This window comes from Gracilinanus agilis, chromosome 5 (genome assembly GCF_016433145.1).
Source record: "Gracilinanus agilis isolate LMUSP501 chromosome 5, AgileGrace, whole genome shotgun sequence".
In the NCBI taxonomy this organism is placed as follows: domain Eukaryota; kingdom Metazoa; phylum Chordata; class Mammalia; order Didelphimorphia; family Didelphidae; genus Gracilinanus; species Gracilinanus agilis.
The window spans coordinates 271,061,002-271,080,732 of NC_058134.1; the positions used below are offsets into that span (position 1 = coordinate 271,061,002).

Consider the following 19,731-nt stretch of genomic DNA (forward strand, 5'->3'; position numbering starts at 1 on the left):
TCTCTCTCTCTCTCTCTCTCTCTCTCTCTCTCTCTCTCTCTCTCCCTCCCTCTCCCCTCTCAGATTTCAATTTATTCTCATAACTCTATTTCCTAGCTCTAAGCTGATGCTATACAAATTTATTTCTTGAATTTTCTCCTCTCATACATGTTCCAACCCTATCATTCAAACTTCTTCCTGGACAATTACATTTAGTTATCCTTTAAGTCAACATATCCAAATTAGAATTCATTATGTTTTTCTTGTTCTCAGTTTTCCTCTCTCTGCCAATAATAACAATTTCCCCCATGGAAATTGTTCCTACTTCAATGAGAATTCCCAGTCTAGAAAGTCTGGGAAATAAACATCCTTTCTGTCTTTCATCTCAGAGAGAATCCAAAACCTGATTTTCTCCTTCTGATTTCTCTTTCAAAATGTCTCATATCTATTTCTTTTTTTTCAATACTTCCTATCACAACCCTAATCTAGACCTTCACTACATCACATCTGGATAACTACCACAGCAACCTGACCAGGATCCCTGCTTCATCTCTTCCCAACTCTTATATTCACTCTGTGTAACATGTCCAGTATCTTCTGAGAACTACTTTTATTACTATTTCTCTGTTTCAATGGCTTCCCTCTTTTATATCAAGTCTAAACTCCTAAATGATAGAATTGAATCCTGGTTTCCAAGATTCCACATAACCTAGTCCCACTTTACTATTCAACTTTATTTCTATTATTCTTTCATATATTCCAATACACTCAACTCTTCCCAATTCCCCAAATACTCATGTTATTTCCCTTACTGGAATGCCTCTCCTTTCTGGGTGCCCAAATCTCCTGCCAACCAAGGCTGGCTGCCCATCTATCTCTTCCACCAACGCTTTCTCTCCTATTCCAGCTCCACTGAGATCCCTTAACTAAATTCTACAGCAAAGTCTGTACTATATAATTTAGCACCCAATTGCATACTATTATATAATTGCCTATTACCATTTGACGTGTATCATCTTTGTCTCCTTAACTAAACTGTGAGTTCCTTATGAGCAAAAACCATCCCCAGAATATTGCTAAAAGCCCATCATAGCATCTGGCGCAGTGCTGAGACCAAGAGAAGTCTATAAAGATTTTTTCAATTTAAAAAACGCTGATCAATGCAATGACTAGCGATGATTTCAGAACCCTGGAGAAGCATGTCACTCCCCTCTTAGAGAGATGATAGGGTGCAGAACAAGACACAGATTTTGGAAATGGCCAATGTAGGAATTTATTTTGCTTGATGATTACAAAATGTAACTGTTGTGAAAGTTTCCTTTTACTTTCTTCCCCTAACTGCACAGAGGAACATGGGATGGAGAGAAAATAAATGTTTATTCATTGAAAAAATTGAAAAAAAAAAGACTTCTTCATTGATTAATAGGACGTTACAAGTTTAGAGTAAGAGAGCATCTCAGAGATCACCCCCTTCATTTAATAAAGGAAACCGTCCAAGGCTTCATCCCAATCCAGTGCTCTTTGTAATGTACTATGCTTAAGCAATGGAATTATTGGAAGACCAAGAAACTAGTGTAAAGTTGGAACTAGATTAATCTTCCTCCCATTTTCTTTGAATCACTCAAAATGAAACGCTGCCCTGGGTGGAGTGTTCTCCCAATGGAACCCTAGGTTGATGGAGGAGGTATTCTTTTGTGTGGCCAGCAAAGGGCAGAAGAACCAATAGGGAAATGAAGAAGAATAGGCATAGCTGGTCTTACCTATAAAGGGAATAGTCAACAGCCGATGAGATAAGATTCTAGGACTGTTGGGAAGGGTTGTGTCACCAAAAATCACTCTTACATATCCCAGAAATTCTACCACTAGTAATTCATTCTTTTAGGTTCAGCATTGCCGTCCTTTTGAAGATTTGAAAGATTGGAGACTTTTAAAATGCGAATTTTAAGGAAAGTTGGGGAGAGAAAACAGTCAGTTTCTAACATCTTAATGTCACTTAACCCTATTTGCCTCAGTTTCCTTATCTTTAGAATCAAGCCACAGAAGAAACCAGGGTCAACGAGCTAGGAAGTTTCCAAGGTCATATTTGAACACAGGACCTCCGAAATGGGCCAGATCTAACTGAAAAAAACAAAACGGCAAACTTTCCCCCTCTGTGCTTATCATTCTTGACAGGAAAAAGAGGCAGTTGAAGTATTCCCAAGGCTCTGGGGTGGGGGTGGGGGCATACGGAGAGATCTAAGAGAGGAGCAAAATGAGGGAATCGCTGAAAATAGGTGCAGAAGGCTAATCTGGGTTCAGCCAAGTCTGCCGCCAATTTAAAGTCATCACTGGCTAACGAATGTTGGACGGTCTCGTTCCGGTACCCCGTGAACAGGCACTGCCTCCCCCGCCCACTGCCGCAGCGGACGCTAATTAGCAAGCTCCCTGGCCAGCGCAGCACGGAGGAGTCGCAATCCGGAGCAGGGCTACTCCGCGCTGATGGAGAACCGGCTGGGGAAAGGGCCACCTCGGCTCCGGAGAAAGAATGGTTCCGCGCCAAATAAACCTAGATACGTGCCTGCCTTGGGGCCTTTCTGACTGACTCTGGGGAGCACACTCGGGTTTGGGAGTCTTCCCTTCTTGGAAAATGAAACTGGGCCAGCCCAATGGAGTGAGCAGGACATGTCTGTCGTCTTTGCCAACATGGAGGCCGAGGCTCCTCCAGGGCTTGAGTTTGGGAATTCTGAGCTGCCACAGACTAGAGGGTGATTGGGTGTCTACACCAAGTCCAGGGCCAATGATGATGAGCCCACAGGAGATTATCTAAGGAGTGGCTAAGTGGCTGGAGGCCCGAAGTTCAATTCTGACTTAGGTCAGTGATGGGCAACCTTTTGAGCTTGGTGTGTCAAAATTCGCCAAAAAACTGAGCATAACTCGGTGGTGTGTCATTTCAAGAAAAAAAACATGATTTGGGATATTTATAGTTTAAATAACAAACATGTACAACTGTAATATATAACTGTATTTAATAAACCAAAATAAGTAAATTAATATTGTCATCTATAGTGCACAGAGTGTCTACACTACAGCAAATGTTTCCTCCTCAGCATGTGGCCCCTACTTCTCTGTATGTGGCCGCGTGTCATCGAAAATGGCTACGTTTGTCACTGCTGACACATGTGTCATAGGTTTGCCATCATGGCCCTAGGTAGCTCCCAGCTGTTTGACCTGGGCAAGTCACTTAATTCCCGTAGCCTAGCCCTTACCACTCTTCTGCCTTGCAATCAATAATTAGTATAGATTCTAAGAGGGAAGGTAAGCATTTAATTTTTTTTTTTTAAATTTTAAAAGGAGAGGCAATCTAGCTCAGGTCAAAAATGGAACAGTTCAAAGTCTCCAATCAGTTGGTGAGTGACTCTTGTGCTTCTAGGCTGGGTGCATAGAGAGATTAGGAGATTGGGGAGGGGGGGGGATAGGGGGAGGTGGAAAGGGAAGAGAAAGGGAAGAACTAGAGCCTGGAAAACAATAGCAATTCCTTCCTTCCATAAAAATTCAAATGCTTTATATCAATAGCCACTTTTCCCAACCAATTCCCACCTCTTTGATTTTTGTTTGATTTCTGTGAAGTGCCTGGGAGCCATACATATATCTCTATATGCCCTGTGGCTGGAGGACAAAGTTATGGGTTGCAGGTTCCTCCATTTAAGGAGGGAGCCTAGCAAGCTCTTCTCCCTATCTCTCACCAGTGATGCTTCTTTTGGACTTCTTTGGACTTGTCCATCATGTCCCTGAACCAGATAATTCTCTCTATCCCCAGCTTTTCAGTTTCTTTTTGTGGACTGTCTTCCTTTATTAGGTCATAAGCTCCTTGAAGACAGAGACCAAGGCCTGGAACATTTTTTGTTCAGTCATTTTCAATCGTGTCTGATTTTTTATGACTCAATTTGGGGTTTTCTTGAAAAATTACAAAATGTAAAATAAATAATTTTGATTACATTAAATTAAAACGGTTTTGTACCAACAAAACCAATGCAACCAAAATTAAAAGGCAAGCAACAAATTAGGAAAAAAATCTTTATAATAAAAACCTGTAGTGGAAAAATACATCAGCCATGAGGAGGGGGGCCTGGGGGGCAGTGAAGGGGAAAGTAAGAGCATGAATTATGTAACCATGTTAACTTTTCTAAAAAATAAATATTAATAAATGTTTAAATAAAAAAAACCCTCTGACAAAGGTCTAATTACTCAAGTTTATAAGGAGCTAAATTAATTGTATAAAAAATCAAGCCATTCCCCAACTGATAAATGGGCAAGAGACATGAATAGGCAGTTTTCAGATAAAAAAATCAAAACTATCAATAAGCACATGAAAAAGTGTTCTGAATCTCTTATAATTAGAGAAATGCAAATCTATTTGGGGTTTTCTTGGCAAAGATACAGGAGCAGTTTACGATTTCCTTCTCTGGCTCATTTTACAGATGAGAACTGAGGCAGAAAGGGTTAAGTGGCTTGTCCAGAGTCATATAGCTAAGAAATATCAGGCTGGAATTGAACTTAGGTCTTCCTGACTCTAGGTCCACTGTACCACCCAGCCTGGCACATAGTAGGTGATTGATATATGGTTATTGACTGTTCGTTGATCATCTCTTCCCCAAGCACCCTCCTTTAGAAACAGAAACTTGCAACATAAGTAAGCTCGGCTGGGCTCATGATTCAGCTTAGTTGTACTCAACAGAATCTGACCTGATAGGTTTCCTCATTCTTCATTCAATATTGATATATACCAAAGAGAGAAAAGGTACACCCAAATCATAAGTCTTACCTTCTGTGCTCACTGAATGCACAATGAACATATAAGAGAAAAATATGTAAGAGAAGCAATATGGTGCCCAAGGCTCACAAGCTCTGCTCTTATTCTGTGTTCTCACATTAAAAAGAATATTTAAAATCATAGGATTTTAGAGCTGGAAATGATCTTATGATTAGAGTTTATAGCAGAGGCTGTACTAGCTGTGTGAACTTGGGCTACTCACTTGACCCTATTTGCCTCAGTTTCCTCATGTGGAAAATGAATTGCAGAAGGAAATGGAAAACCACTCCAGTATCTTTGCCAAGAAAACATCAAAAGGTGTCATGAGGAGTTGAACACAACAATAAGGCTGAGGTTTTTAAAAGTAATTGAATTTCAACACAATTGGTTTCCCTCGTAATCCTGTGGATTTTATATTATGCCTTTAAAGTTATTATTCTGAGCCAGGATCCATATCTATTGGCTTCACCAGATATGACATACTTCACAATGACACAAAACAAGTTTAAGAAGCCCTGGCTTCTATATTAAATTGACTGACTTTTGAATGAGAGGGGAGGGGAGAGAGAGAGGGAGAGGATTTGGAACATGAAATTTTTACAAATGAATGATGAAAATTGTTTTTCCCAAGTAACTGGAAAAAATAAATTAAAATTATCCCCTACAAAAGAATAAAATTTTTAAAAGAACCTCTGGTTTAAAGGGAATTTCATGTTCTCTGTGGTGGCTACATACCCCCAGAAGACTGTGTGAACTCATCAGATCATTACCCTATCTTGACCTCATTATATGTTTTTTTGTATGCTGGGCATAAAAATGCCAATGGAGGCTTCATGGGTTAAAAACAAAGGTGGATGATCAGGGAAGGAGAAAGAGAGGAGAAGAAAATAGAATGTTTGTGTAGATCATGCTACAACTCTAAGCAGAAATAGTCACAGGAGGCTTTCTCCCCTCCATTTCCTCGAAGCAGCTAGAATCTCATCAGTGTTCTGTTCTTGACCCAAAATGTATCACTTTCATGACACTGACTCTGCCTTTTTGATAAGTCTTTAATTGCCCTTTTTTTCCTCCGGCTTGGAGGACCTTGCTTAGAAGCCACAACAGGGAGAAGGTATGAAAGGGAGAAAGGAAGAGCTACTTCTGAGGGTGAAACTCTAAAAGATCTGTCCATGAGTGAAGATACCTCACACACTATGTTGAAGGCATAGGAACAGTGGATAAAGAATAGGCCTACAGAATCTAGTTTCTGAGTATATGTTAGAGGTAGCTTTGGGAAATAAGTAATAAGAGTGATTGCTGATTTAACTCATTATTTAACTTTGATTATTTTTTAAAACTTTATCTTCTGTCTTAGAAGGCATAAGAATAGGGCAGGGCTAGATAATTGGGGTTAAGTGACTTACCCAGGGTCACACAGCTAGAAAGTGTCTTAAGGCCAGATTTGAACCCAGCATTTTCCATCTCCAGACCTGGCTTTCTATCCACTAAGACACCTAGTTACTCCATTAATTATTTTTTAAAATAAGTTACCTAATGCCTGCTGCTGTGATAGAATCACCGGGTTCTTCGATCCTCCCTTCTAAGCTTATGGAAGAACATTGCACAGATCTCCCACCAGTCAGGGCACTGCTTTCATCACTATTGGATAACCCACTCATTGACATCTGAAACATGGCATCAGGTAGGCTTTGCTCATCCATGCCCTAAGGAAGGGGCCTCCATTGGCCTTATAGTTAGTCATTTCCCTTTCTAGTCCCACAACCTAGGCTAAAGATAGAAAAGGAATCTTCCTTTATAAGCTGCACTCGGTTTGTCCTGTTGTGTCCCAGTTTCCTGGCACTTATTCCATCTTCTCCAGTTCCCTCCACTGAACTCTGGTTGTGCTCATGAACAACCTTGGAATCATGGAATCACAGAAACTCAAAATTAGAAGGGATCAAAGAAGCCACGTGTTTCAGCTCTCAATCAAAAAAAGAATCTCCTTGAAAATAGAATTGACAAGTGGCCATTCAACCTTTCCCTTAAGAATTCTAATAATGCGGATGTAGACACTAAACGATAACTCTAGTCCAACTATCAATAATATGGAATTAAGTCTTGATCAATGATACATGTAAAACCCAGTGGAATTGTGCATCAGCTAAGGGGGGGATAGGGGAACTTGGAAAAGAGGGAAAGAACATGAAATATGTAACTATGGGGAAATATTCAAAATAAAAATTAAAAAAAAAAGAATTCCAATAAGAAGGATCTTAATGACCCTTGGAGGCATCCCTTCACTCATGCCTGTCTAGTATCACAGATATTTCATTTAGGTATCTTATTTCTGTAAGTAAAATAATAAACTTAGAATAACAATGTAGGAAGGGCACTCGGTGACCACCTAGTCCAATAAGCACTTTGAAAGACAATAGCATCATAGATTTAGGGCTAAGTGCAGATTGTAGAAAGAGTGTAGAGGCCGTTCAATCCAAAGCCCTTCACTGTAGTGTATTGATGAGGAAATTAAGGCATGGTCAGGCTAGCTAAATAAGTTGCCCAAGGTCACTCAAGTAACAAACAAATCAGAGGTGAGATTTAAACCTGGCTCTTCCGGACTTTCTATTCAGTACTCTATCCACTATACCAGAGGCATCAAACTCTCAGCAGATTAAGATGTTGTTGGAAAATGTTTGAATAAATAAAAATATAACACAACACAGATAATGTTAATTTGTGCTTTTGTAAGTCAACAGGCTGTCTGTCATTTCTGTTTGAGTTTGACTATGCGTGCCCTCTACTATGATGCCTCTGAAAAGTATGCTTATGGGATTGACTTCTGCCTAGCATAGTTCCAATCACCTCACAGATGTTCAATAACTATTTGTTGAACTGAAGTGTAAAATCCTACTTCATGGGTTAATAATGAGGCAAGACCCACACTTAATGAAATATTCCTTGCAGCATTATTTATGACAACAACAAAATAGAAAAAAGGATATCTCCCCAGTTGGGAGAAAGCTAAACAAAGTGTGCAAACATAAATATAACAGAATATTGCAAATGCTGGGGAATTGACTAGGAAACCCCTGATCAATTGATTTTCCCTAAAATTAGTTCCTAAAATCACAGAAGGGGCAGATTCATAGAGACAAGGCATTAATACATTCAATGAAATGCAAAAATGGTTGTGCCATTTGCAAAATGTGAAGAAATTCTCTTTGATGGAATTAGAGAAACACCAACTATTGATTGAGCATGGATAGGTCATGCCCCTAGAGGCCTTTGATGAAGAAGAGAAGAATGTGCTCTCCTGAGAGAATGAGTTGAACCATAAGGTCAGTGTAGTATGATCCCCTGACAAGAGAACAGGGACTCAGAGCGAGAGAGAGGAATGCTCTTTGCCTTTTCCTCTGAGGTACTTGCTTTGCAAGAGGCCAAGGTCTGTGTTAAGAGGGATGGAAAAGAGAATCATCTTCACTGCCCTCTGGTAGAGACCCAAGGAAAAAGGCAAATAGCAGTTTGTAAAACACAATTTTAGGAGCTTGGACTCAGATGACTTCCAATAAAGGGGCAGTAGTCATACCCAATTTGTGAGGGCCAAATTGAAGAGGAAGCCCAGAGTGGTTTCTAATAATCATGCCATGAGGAACAACAAATATAAAAATTTTAAGGAAACATGGGAAGACTTGAAGAATTTCAGGAAGAAGAAAGCAGAGGCAAAAAAGACACAATTTAAGTAAAGAAAATACTTAAGTCAACATTGCTGATGATAAAGGTACCAACTTACCCAAAATAATACATCTTCCTTTCAATATATAAACTAGGGAGCAGTTAGGTGGCTCAGTGGATTGAGAGCCAAGTGTAGAGATGGGAGGTCCTAGGCTCAAACCTAGCCTCAGACACTTCCTACCTGTGTGACCCTGGGCAAGAAACTTAACCCCTATTGCCCAGTCCTACTGCTCTTCTGCCATGGAACCAATACATGGTATTGATTCTAAGACAGAAGGTAAGAATTCATATATACATATTTGTAGTTTATGTTTATAAACTACAAAAGTAAGAAGTTCAAGCTTCTCCTATCAGAACTAGATAAATCTAACCAAAAACTAAATAAGAAAGGATTACTCACTTACAAAAATGAATAATATGGAAATACGTTTTGCATGATAATACATGTATAACCCAGATTGAATTGCTTGTCAGCTCCAGGAGTGGGGAGGGAAGAATGGAGGGGGAGACAATATCTATCATATAACTTCAGGAAATGTATGTGGAAATTTGTTATTAAAATTTAAAAATAAACAAAAATAAAAAAGGTAAAACCAAAAAAAAGTAGGAAGTGATTCATACTATTAGTCACAATCACACTCAGGCAGATTTGCCCAATTTTTTTTCTGCAAAGTACTTTGTTGGGGTGGTGGGATTGTATAGGTGTTTTCTAAGAATGTCTATTGAAATGAAATATGATATATCCCCCTCCCTGAATTTTAAAATAAATTCTACCTACCTAGCATATATTTTTTAAAATGTCAAGTTTTAAATGCATAATTTTTTATCCATTTATATTAGGAAACTGTTCTCCCTTAAGTTTATGGGACCAGCTAAGAGTTTTTGTTGTCTCCCTCTTCCAATTTATCCAATAAAATCATAGAATCTCAGAGTTAAAAGGAACTGCAGAGGTCATCTAGTCCAACCCTTCCCTGATCAAGAATCCTTTGTGCCTCATCACCAAACAGGGATTATTTTCTTTCCTTGAAAATTTCAAGTGAGGGGGAATCCACCAACCTCCCAATGAGTGCATTCTACTTTTAGAGAGTTCTAATGGTTGGGATGGGATGGTTTTCCTTACATTTCACTCAATTCTACCTTTATGTAATGTTCACCACTACTCATATGCAATACTTATTTCACAATAATGTAGGTAGATAATATATGTATCTATATCTTACGTAGTATACATATATATTACATGATCTATAGTATATGTAAGCATATATACTCTAAAGTATACATAGGACATACATAGCATTCATATATAGTATATCCATCATAGGGACTACCTATCTATGCATATACAAAATACAATCATGGGTATATATATATACTTTCCTCAGTCACATCAGTGCCTTCTCAGGTCCCCCACTAAAACGTTCAAGGGGTTTCCTATTGCCTATAGTAGAGAATTTGAATGACTCAGCTTAGCATGTCTTGGCAGGATGCTTGAGGAGAACTGGACTGTCCTTGGGGTGTGTTTCACCATTGACTTGGTTGTGTGGACTTTGACAGCAAGCAGATGGACCTTTGGGAGCATTGTTGAAAGGCCACTTTAAGAGCATTTGGTTTAGTTTTCAGGGGGGATTGGTCGCATTAAAATTAGACCTCAGTCATCCATAAACAACAGTGACAACGACAACAACCACCCCTTATCACTCATATATACTCTAAACTCCTCTCTTCTTATGCTCCCATTCCTCCTCCCTAATGAATCAGTTCTTCCTACTTTCTTCACAGTTGTTTCGCCAAGTTCTCTTTTCTGTTCCCTGTTGCTTATTAAAATGACTTTACCTTAAAACCCTTATCTTCCATCTTTGAATCCATACTATGCATTGGTTCCAAGGCAGAAAAGTGGTAAGGATTAGGCAATAGGAGTTAAATGATTTGCCTTGGGTCACACAGCTAAGAAGTGCCTGTGGTCAGATTTCAACCCAGGAATTCCCATCCTTAAGCCTGGCTCTCAGTCCTCTGAGCCATCTAGTTGCCCTCTTTGCCTCTCTTTTCAAACAATCAATTGTCTGACATTCTTTAAGACCTGGATCAAATTCTGACTCCTCCAGAAAGATTTCCCAGACTAAGTCCCACCCTTTACCTTAATAACTCTTTCATAATAACAATAACTAACATTTTTACAGAACTTTTAATGTTTGGAAAGTCCCTTACATTTTCCCCTTCTTATTTGGTATTCATGACACTCTGTGAAGTAGAGTATTATTCTCATTTTACGGATGAAGGAACTGAGGCTGAAAGGGATAAGGCAATTTTCCCAGGGTTGTATAACCAGTAAGAGTATGATGGCATGATTCAAATTCAGATTTTCCTGTCTCTAATTTCAGCTCTCTCTTCACTTTACCACCTACTTGCCTTCTATATTCCCCTCAACATATTTTAATCAATTGGTTAGAAGTGTGATGTGATGAATAAATATTTCCCCCATTGGCCTATAGAAGCCCTTAAGTGCACAGAAGACTGGGTCTTCCCTTTCTTTGATGTTGCTTCATAGGACCTACTCTAACCCTCTTTACACAATAGGAATTCAGTAATAACTAATAAGAAGAACAATTTTTCTTCCATACGATTCTAAAACCAGTTCAGAAATTGTATGAATAATTAAAAAATCTAAATCAAACATAAACATATAGGAGTTGGAGCCCCTTTATGCTCTTTTGCCATATTTTTAGAGGTAAATAAAACCTCATTTTTATGTAATACCATATTAACACAAATTCTTCCTTTACCAAGAAGAGAAGTGACTGATAAAGATCTGATAGTTGCTTATGAGATTCTGGTTCAATTTTAACCAATTTTGATATAACCATTAGCTCTTTGTTAACTGAGGAATATCAATGCAGTTTGTTTCAAATCATCATGTAAATGCAGTAGAATTTTATTTCCAATAAAATCAGTTACATTTTGATTTTTATTTTCCAAGAACATTATTTTTTAAAACAAGAACAAGTTAGGTCCCAATCCATTTACTAAAAAACAAGTGAAAACCATACTTTAAAATAAACTGCATTTGGAACGATTTCCTTCCTTCATTCCCTCCTTCCCTCCTTCCTTCTTTCCCTCCTTCCTCCATTCTTTCACTCCTTCCTTCCTTTCCTCCTGCTTTCTTTCTCCCTTTCTTCCTTGCCTTCCATCTTAGAATCAATATTAAGCTTTGACTCCATGACAGAAGAGCATTAATAGCTAGGCAATTAGGGTTAAGTGACTTGCCCAGGATGACATAGTTAGGAAATGTCTGAGACCAGAGTTGAACCCAGGTGACCTCCCTTCTCCAGCCTTGGCTCTCTATCCACTAAGCCACCTAGCTGCCCCAACAGATATCTTTTCAAACCTAATTCTATGGTACAGATAGTATAACAGATATCTTTTCAAACCTAATTCTATGGTACAGATAGTATAACAGTTAACAATCAGTATAACTCACTCAGGTCCTTAGTCTGTGACCACTTCCAAATACTCAACCTTGACTACTTACAGGAGAGTTAAAAGGATATGTTAAAATAATCCCAGAAACACTCCTGAAGGACTTATGGGAAAGAACGCTAACCACAATGAGAGAAAGAACTATGGAAGTAGAAATGCAAAAGCAAAACATATGACATCATTTATCACATGTATATATGGGTATGGGATTTGGGGCTTAGGCTTTAAAAGATAGCTCTATAGCAAAAATGAATGATATGGAAATAGGTATCAAGTGATAACATTTGTACAACCCAGTGGAATTGTTTGTTGGCTTTGGGAGTTGGGAGGGAAAGAAAACAAATCATGTAAACATGGAAAAATATTTTAAAATAAATTTAAAAAAAAAAAACAACAAAAAAAAAAACCTTGGGAAAAAAATAATCCCAGATCCTTACTACAGAGTTCCCTCTCTCATAATTGTTAGCTGAAATGTGAGGGGCAGGAATAAGCTTTTAAACTCAAGTTAATGGTTGAAACAGGCAGAGAAAGGCAGGAAAATTGGCATTTCCACTCATCTTCCCAGGGCTGATTTCTCTCTAAAGCTGGATTGCTGCTTGCGTGAGAGCTGCCTGGGACTAAATTCTCCCAGAACTTGCCCTGACTTGATTTTCCAAGTAGAATATACTCTGCTTCTAGGCATGGATAATTTGTTTTTTTCCCTTCAAGTCCCCTTGCTTACCAGAGCACTGCAGTGCATAGTAGGGACTTACCAAAAGTTTATTGAATTTATATGAAATAGATTATGGCAAGCTAGAGGCTAGGGCATTCTGGGAGGCCTAAAATGCCAAAATTATATGCCTATCATTAGAATCTACCTTGACAGATTTGGTAGGACAATCCTTTGCCCTAACCTTTCTCATACCTCTATAAAAACCTCTTTTCAATCACTCTATGACAAAAATGAATAATATGGAAATAGGTATTGAGTGATAATGCATGTATAACCCAGTGAAATTGCTTTTTGGGACACTGCTGACAAAAAGAGCTAGCAGAATTTAATGAGTGGGTGAGGAATGAGAAAGAGTGAATAGTGAAGGATGGCATCAAAGTTGTTAGCCTGAGGGACTGGGAAGATGGTGGTGTTGTCTGCTACAGTAACAGGGAAGGTAGAAGGAAGCAGGGAGGAAAGATTTAGGGAAGAAGATGATCTGGTCATTTTGTACATATTGAGTTTAAAATGTTTCCTGGACATCCAGTTAAAGACGTCTAAAAATTGGAGATGAGAGAATGGAGTTTGGTCAGAGATTGGAGCAGAAAAGATAGATTTGAAAATCATCAGCATAGAGATGCTAATTAAATCCATTAGAGCTGAAAAGATCACCAAGTGAAACAGTAGAGAGGAAGAAGAGGAGAGGAACCAGGACCAAACTCTAAGAAACATTTACCTGGTGCGATCTGGAGGAAGATCGAGTAAAGGAGAAGGAGTAATCAGATGGGTACAAGGAGAATCAGGAGAGAAGGGTCCCAAAAAGCCAGAGACAAGAGAGTATCAAGGAGGAGAGAGTGATGAATAGTGGCAAAGCCTACAGAGAGGTCAAGGAGAATGAAGAAGGAGAAAAGGCCATTGGATTTAGCAACTAAGAGATAATTAGTAAAATTTAAAAGAGCAGTTTCAGTGGAATGATAAAGTCATATTTAAGCCAGATTGTAAGAAGTTTAAAAGAGAGTCAGAGGAGAGAAAGATGGAGGCATCTTTTGTAGACAGCCTTTTCAAGCTTATTTACAAAGGGCAGAAGACATATAGAATGATAAGTGAAAAGGGAGGAAGGATCAGGAGAGATCAGAAAAGGGGAGACATGGGCATATATGTAGAGGCAGAAGGGAAGGAGCCAGTAGAGAGGGAGAGACTGAAAACAAGTGTAAGAATGGGGAGGCCAGAGAGGGCAATTTGTCGGAGGAGATGGGATGGAATGGCATCACTTGGTAAGGAGTAAGGTCACGTCATCATGTGAAACAAGAATGAAGGAGGAAGAAATGGAAGAAGGCATCTCTTGGGACGATATGGAAGATAAGGAAGAAGGGGAAAGAGGAAGCTCATGGTGACTGGCTCAGTTTTTTTCTGTAAAATATGAGACAAGAGCATTAACTTGGAGAGTGGGAGGAGGAGAACCATGGGAGGACTGAGGATGGAAGAAAAGGTTTGGAAGAGCCACTGTGGAGAGTAAGACAGTAAGCTGCTATGTATAGCAATAGTGAGAGCTCAGTTGAGGTTCTTTAACATAAATTTGTAATGGACTCAGTCAGAATAGTGTGTGATTTTCTCTATCCTCATTCAGCAGCTGCACATTTGTAGGGAAGAGTGATCCAGGGATGAGGCTTGGCTGGGTGTTATTGGTGATATAAAGGAAGTAGGAATTGGGAGAAGAGAACAGTGTACCAGAGAGTCAGGAAGGGAAAAAGAGAGCATGGCTACTGCCCAAGACATGGCCTGGGAGAGAACTGACAGGTCCAGGGATTGGAAGTCATGAAGACTATGAAGAGTAGCTTTTGATAGAAGAAAGCAGAGAGGTGAAAAACCAATAGATTTTGGTCAGATAAGGAGATTTCAGAATTTTTAAACATGGAGGTAGTACATGTGGGAGATGGCAAGATTAAGGAAACAACTATTTAATATGTGTGGCTAGAAACATGGCATCCATCTCCTGATGGAAGTTGGATTCAGAGGGCAGAACAAGTCATAAAGTTCTGGGGTGGTTGTTTTTTAACATGGCCAATGAGGACATTCATTTAGTTAGACTATGGATATTATTATATGGAATTTCTTTTTTTTCCAATAGGGTGAGGAAGAAAATAGATTTCTGTTGATTAAAAAAATAAAACTTAATGTAATAAGACAAAGAAAGAATATGTATATTGTAATGTCTTAATTTCTGGAATGAGCTCACTGGATGGGGAAGTTGTTATTTTGTAGGAAGGAGGGAAGCTCAGGGTCCTATTGTTAAAAGTTGGGGCACCAGGGATGTTAAAAATGTGACCTAAATGGTTTGTGGGTACACACACTGGGTTGAAGGAGAGACAGGACCAACCAGGATAGGGAGACCAAGGTTCACTGCCAAGCTGTTGTTAACTGACAGGAATGGCAGTTAGGCCAACGGACACCCAGCTCACCACTAGGCTGGGGTCTAAGGAACCAGCAGGCAAAGGTAAAAGTTTTCAACAGTTTAATTATGAATAACTTAATAAAAGATGGGATAGGGGATTCTACACTAGAAAACCTAAAGGGCAAAACACAGGGCAAGGGGAGGACTTGACTACTCTAAATCTAATTGACCTATCCCAGGCAGGGCCCAAAGAAACAGCACTGGAGTCACTGGGGAGGCTGTTTCAAACCTGGTTCCAGCCAGGTTTGACCAGCACAGCTAAAGGGCTGAGGGTGGCTTTCAAGTGGGATCTCATGGTAATCCAAGGATGTTCATAGGATGCCAAGAGCCAAGGTGATCCAAGGTACCCAGGTAGAGATAGTGTGCATGAGATGCTGTCCACCAGATCCCAAACTTCTCTTCCACTTGGTGCAGCTCTGCAGGTCTTGTTCACTTGCTGAAAGCCTCCACCTCTCAGGATTCCAGGGAATCAGGATGCAGGGTTTCCTTAACTCTGAGATCTCCCAGGGCTAGCAACAGTTTGTGCCAACCACTAATGGAGTCCCTCTCAGAGCACAATCCCTACTTCCTGCTCCTTCATTCCATCTTGGAATGCTCCAGCCCTTCCTGCTAGGTCCATATAAACTATATGCAACTAATACTAAATAATCTTCCTCACAACACTATCCACCATATCACATTGCCACTCAGACTTTTTTGAAAGCATGTTATGTAGGCAACTACCTACTTATAGTAACTTCTCTAATTATGCTGTAGTCACATGCTCAGAGCAGTCATCCTTCTCTTAGCATTTCTACCTAGTTGTTATGAATCAAGGGCTTAACTCCAAAGGGATCAAAGCAAAAGGAAAAGGAACAGGCGAGTGCACAATTAAATATTTAACAATCAGCTGGGGAATGAAGGGTGGTAGTGGCAGGGGAAGGGATGTACACTAGGCACACTTAAATTTAATCTTTTCACATTTTCTCCATCACTTTCTTAAGTCTAAAAAAATCTAGTGCCATAAATCAAGCCCTGATTTGTAGCATTTGCTGATTTCTGAGATATAAATGCTCACATAAAATATTTATAGTGATTCTTTTTGTTTTAGCAAAGAACTGGAAACTTTTCCAGGAGGGAGGAGGGAATGACTAAACAATATATAAACATAATCAAATATTATTGTGCCTGGGAAGACTTGTAGGAACTAATGGAGATGAAAGTGCACAGAACCAGGAAAACAAATCCAGTAACAACAATATTATTGAGAAAAATAAATTTTTAAGACTTAAGAATTGTGATGTATACAATGATTGATCACAATTCCAGATGACTGATGAAGCATGCTACCCATCATCCAGCAGAGAGGTGCTGGACGTAAAATGTAGAATAAGATATACATATTCAGACACAGCCAACATAGGAATTTGTTTTGAATGAAGATACATATTTGTTATAAGAATTTTCTTTTTCTTTTTTTTCTAATCATCAGTGGATATAAAGTGGGTAGAATAAGTGTAATAAAATGAAAAAAAAAGACGGATATTAAAGCATCTTTTTTGATGGACAGAAGAAAACCCCCAAATAATCACAAATGCATAGGATGGCTTCCAAGTAGAGGCAGTGGGACAGCTAGGTGGGACAGTAGATAGAAAACAGGCTTGGAATTGGGAAGATCTAGGCACAAATCAAGTCTCAATCGCTGCCTAGTTGTGTGACCCTGGACAGGCTACTTAGCCCTTCTGTCTTAGAGTTGTTACTGGAACAAAATGTAAGGGTTTAAAAGCAAAAAAGTAGAGACAAGTAGGTGTCACAGTAGAATACTGGGCCTGGACTCTGGAAAATAAGTTCAACAATGATACATGTAAAACCCAGTGGAATTGCTTGTTGGCTCCGGTGGGGGGGGGGGGGGGAGAGGGAAAGAAAATGAATACGTAAACATGGAAATATATTCTAAATTAATTAATTAAATAAGGTAATTGAGGGAAGATGAATTCAAATCCTACTTCAGACATTAGCCTTGTAATCCTGGGCAAGCTACTCAACTTGAAGTTCTGAGTTCAAATCCTGCTTCAAACACATAGTGGCCATATAACTATGGGCAAATCACTTAAGCTCTGAATGCCTCTGACACTGGTTAGGAGGATCATATGAGATAATATTTGTAAACTGATTAGTACAGTAGTAGGAACTTTGTCTTTTTCTTTCCCCTCCTTTCTTTGAAAGTTTCATATTGAATTTATTATAACTTTATTTTTAAATTTTTTAAATTTATTTTTAAATATTTTCCCATGTTTCCATGATTCATTCTTTCCTTTCCACCACCCCCCCAGCCGACAAGCAATTCCACTGGGTTGTACAAATGTTATCACTTGATACTTATTTCCATATTTGAATTTCTTATAACTTTAAAAGAAAAATAAGTTGTAAATAACAGGGATCTTTCTTTAGTTTCATGTAAAATAATTTTTTTCAGTTCTATGTGAAAATGTCCATTTTATTTGGTGGGTTTCGAGTTAGGAATTAAAAAAATCAAAATAAACAAAAAAGAAAATCAAAGGCTTACCACTGCCACCATGTGACCAGATACCATGTGGATGCTTTCCAGGACTAAGTCGGATTCTGTTGTGTGTGTGTGTGTGTGTGTGTGTGTGTGTGTGTGTGTGTGTGTGTGTGTGTGTTTAATCACTAGCTTGAGCAAACAAAAGCTTCAGTCCTTAAGTCAAAAAATTCAGCAAAAGACTTTCACGAGTCCCTGGGGAGACTTCTCAAAAGAAGCTAGAACCTTTCCTCCAGTCTTCCCTACTGCTCATCAAAGGCACCGTTACCAGCTGGGGGACTAATAAAAGATTCACTAGCAGGAGAGGGTTCATTCTCTTGCTACAGACTTCCTATGGCAAATCAGCCATCTACCTGAATGCACATTGCAAGAGAAGAATGGAGGAAGCCTTTCCATCTCCCTTTCTGATATCTCTCTAAATGAACTGCCAGAGATACTGTGAGGTTTGGACAGCTTAATATGAAAATTCTCGGGGCAGCATGTTCCCTGGGATCAGCAAGAGACTGCTGACACAGGGGCTATGAATTTTAATTCCAGCTTTCCTTCTGCCTTGCTGTGATGCCCTGGGGTTAATCACTTAACCTTTCTTTAATCCTCAGCAAAAAAAAAAAAAGGAGAAATGAATTTCTTTTTTATTTCATAGGACTGCTGTCGGGTCCAAATAACAAAACACTTTTAAAATGATGTCTGTTTGTTAAAATTGTGTAATCATGAATTTGAAAGTGAGTGTAATAGCCAGGCTCCCCAGCTAGAGGAGACCTGAATTCTTGGGGAAGAATGTCCTTTTCTGGGTTTTCTGTAAACCTGGGCTGTGCCCCAAAGCACCAGGGTGCATTTTCTAGGGGTAGAAAATGCTTAACTGGGAGAAGAGGTGAGGGATGACCTCTCTTACCCCAATGGCTTTCAGTCCTAACTGATGAGGTTTTATGATGGAATTAAGGTGTTAAACTCCTATAAAACTTCAACTACATCTGGGTGATCCCTTTATGAAGTGTGAACCCTTTTCTCTGATGGAATTAAAGGAAGCAACTTCATTAGACATAAAATTTGGACGTGGCTTTGGAGGGCCTTAAGTAGCTAAACTTTAGAAAAGGTTGGAGAGGCAGCACAGCTATGGAAGAGACCCTTGTGCCTATAGCAGAGGGCAACCAAGGGAGATAGGGTCTTTCTCTCCTCTCCCCTTCTTCCCATTAACCATGTGGCTTTGAAACAAGGCTGCTCAGAACCAAGAGAACTTTGTACCCAGAAAGGGAAACATTGTGGAACAATCCAACGTAATGGACTTTGCTACGACAAGACAATCCCAAGGGAATTATGAGAACAAACGCTATCCATATCGAGAAAAAGAACTGTGGGTGTAGAAACACAGAAGAAAAACAACTGCTTGATCACATGGGTCAATGGGGATATGACTGGAGATGTAGACTCTAAAGGATCACCCTAATGCAAATATCAATAATATGGAAATAGGTCTGGATCAATGACACACGTAAAACCCAGCGGAATTGTGCATCAGCTATGGGAGGGGAGTGAAAGGAGGGGAGGAAAAGAACAGCAATAATGTAACCATGTAAAATTTTTCTTAATTAATCAATAAAATTAAATTTAAAAAAATACTAAAAGAGAGCAATAAAATTCTCATTAGGTAACATCACACAAGGTGGTACCTCTTATGTGAAAGAAGCATTTTAACTTGGAAAAGGTACAGAGTAAATTTCAATTAGCTCATAGGTTAGGGGCTAGAAAGGACCTTAGAAGTGGGGCAGTCCAAGGTTCTCATTCTATAGATGAGGAAACTGAAGTGGTTGCAAAGATAGTAAGGAGAAGATGATAGAACTAAACCCAGGTTTTCTGACCCTCAATCCTACACTCTTTCCCTAAACCAAACAGTCTTAAGTCACACTAGACTGTTTGTTTTTGTCATATATGCCAAGGAGACTTTGGTATTTTTGTGGACTGGAGATCCCATGGGTATAAGTACTCCCTCCAAGGATGCAGATTGCAATCCATACATGATCCTCTCATTAAATATCTCATTGATAATGAAAGAAAAGGGGGGTTTCTGTACCCCAGAAGGGATGACTGACCAAGGA

At 39.2% G+C, this 19,731-nt stretch overlaps 1 protein-coding gene across 1 annotated transcript in view; it reads right to left on the reverse strand.

The window, feature by feature from the left end:
• The window catches only part of IRAK3 (interleukin 1 receptor associated kinase 3), an 88,544-nt gene that overhangs the window by 15,111 nt on the left and 53,702 nt on the right, over positions 1-19,731 (reverse strand). The gene's annotated exons all lie outside the window — the stretch shown is intronic.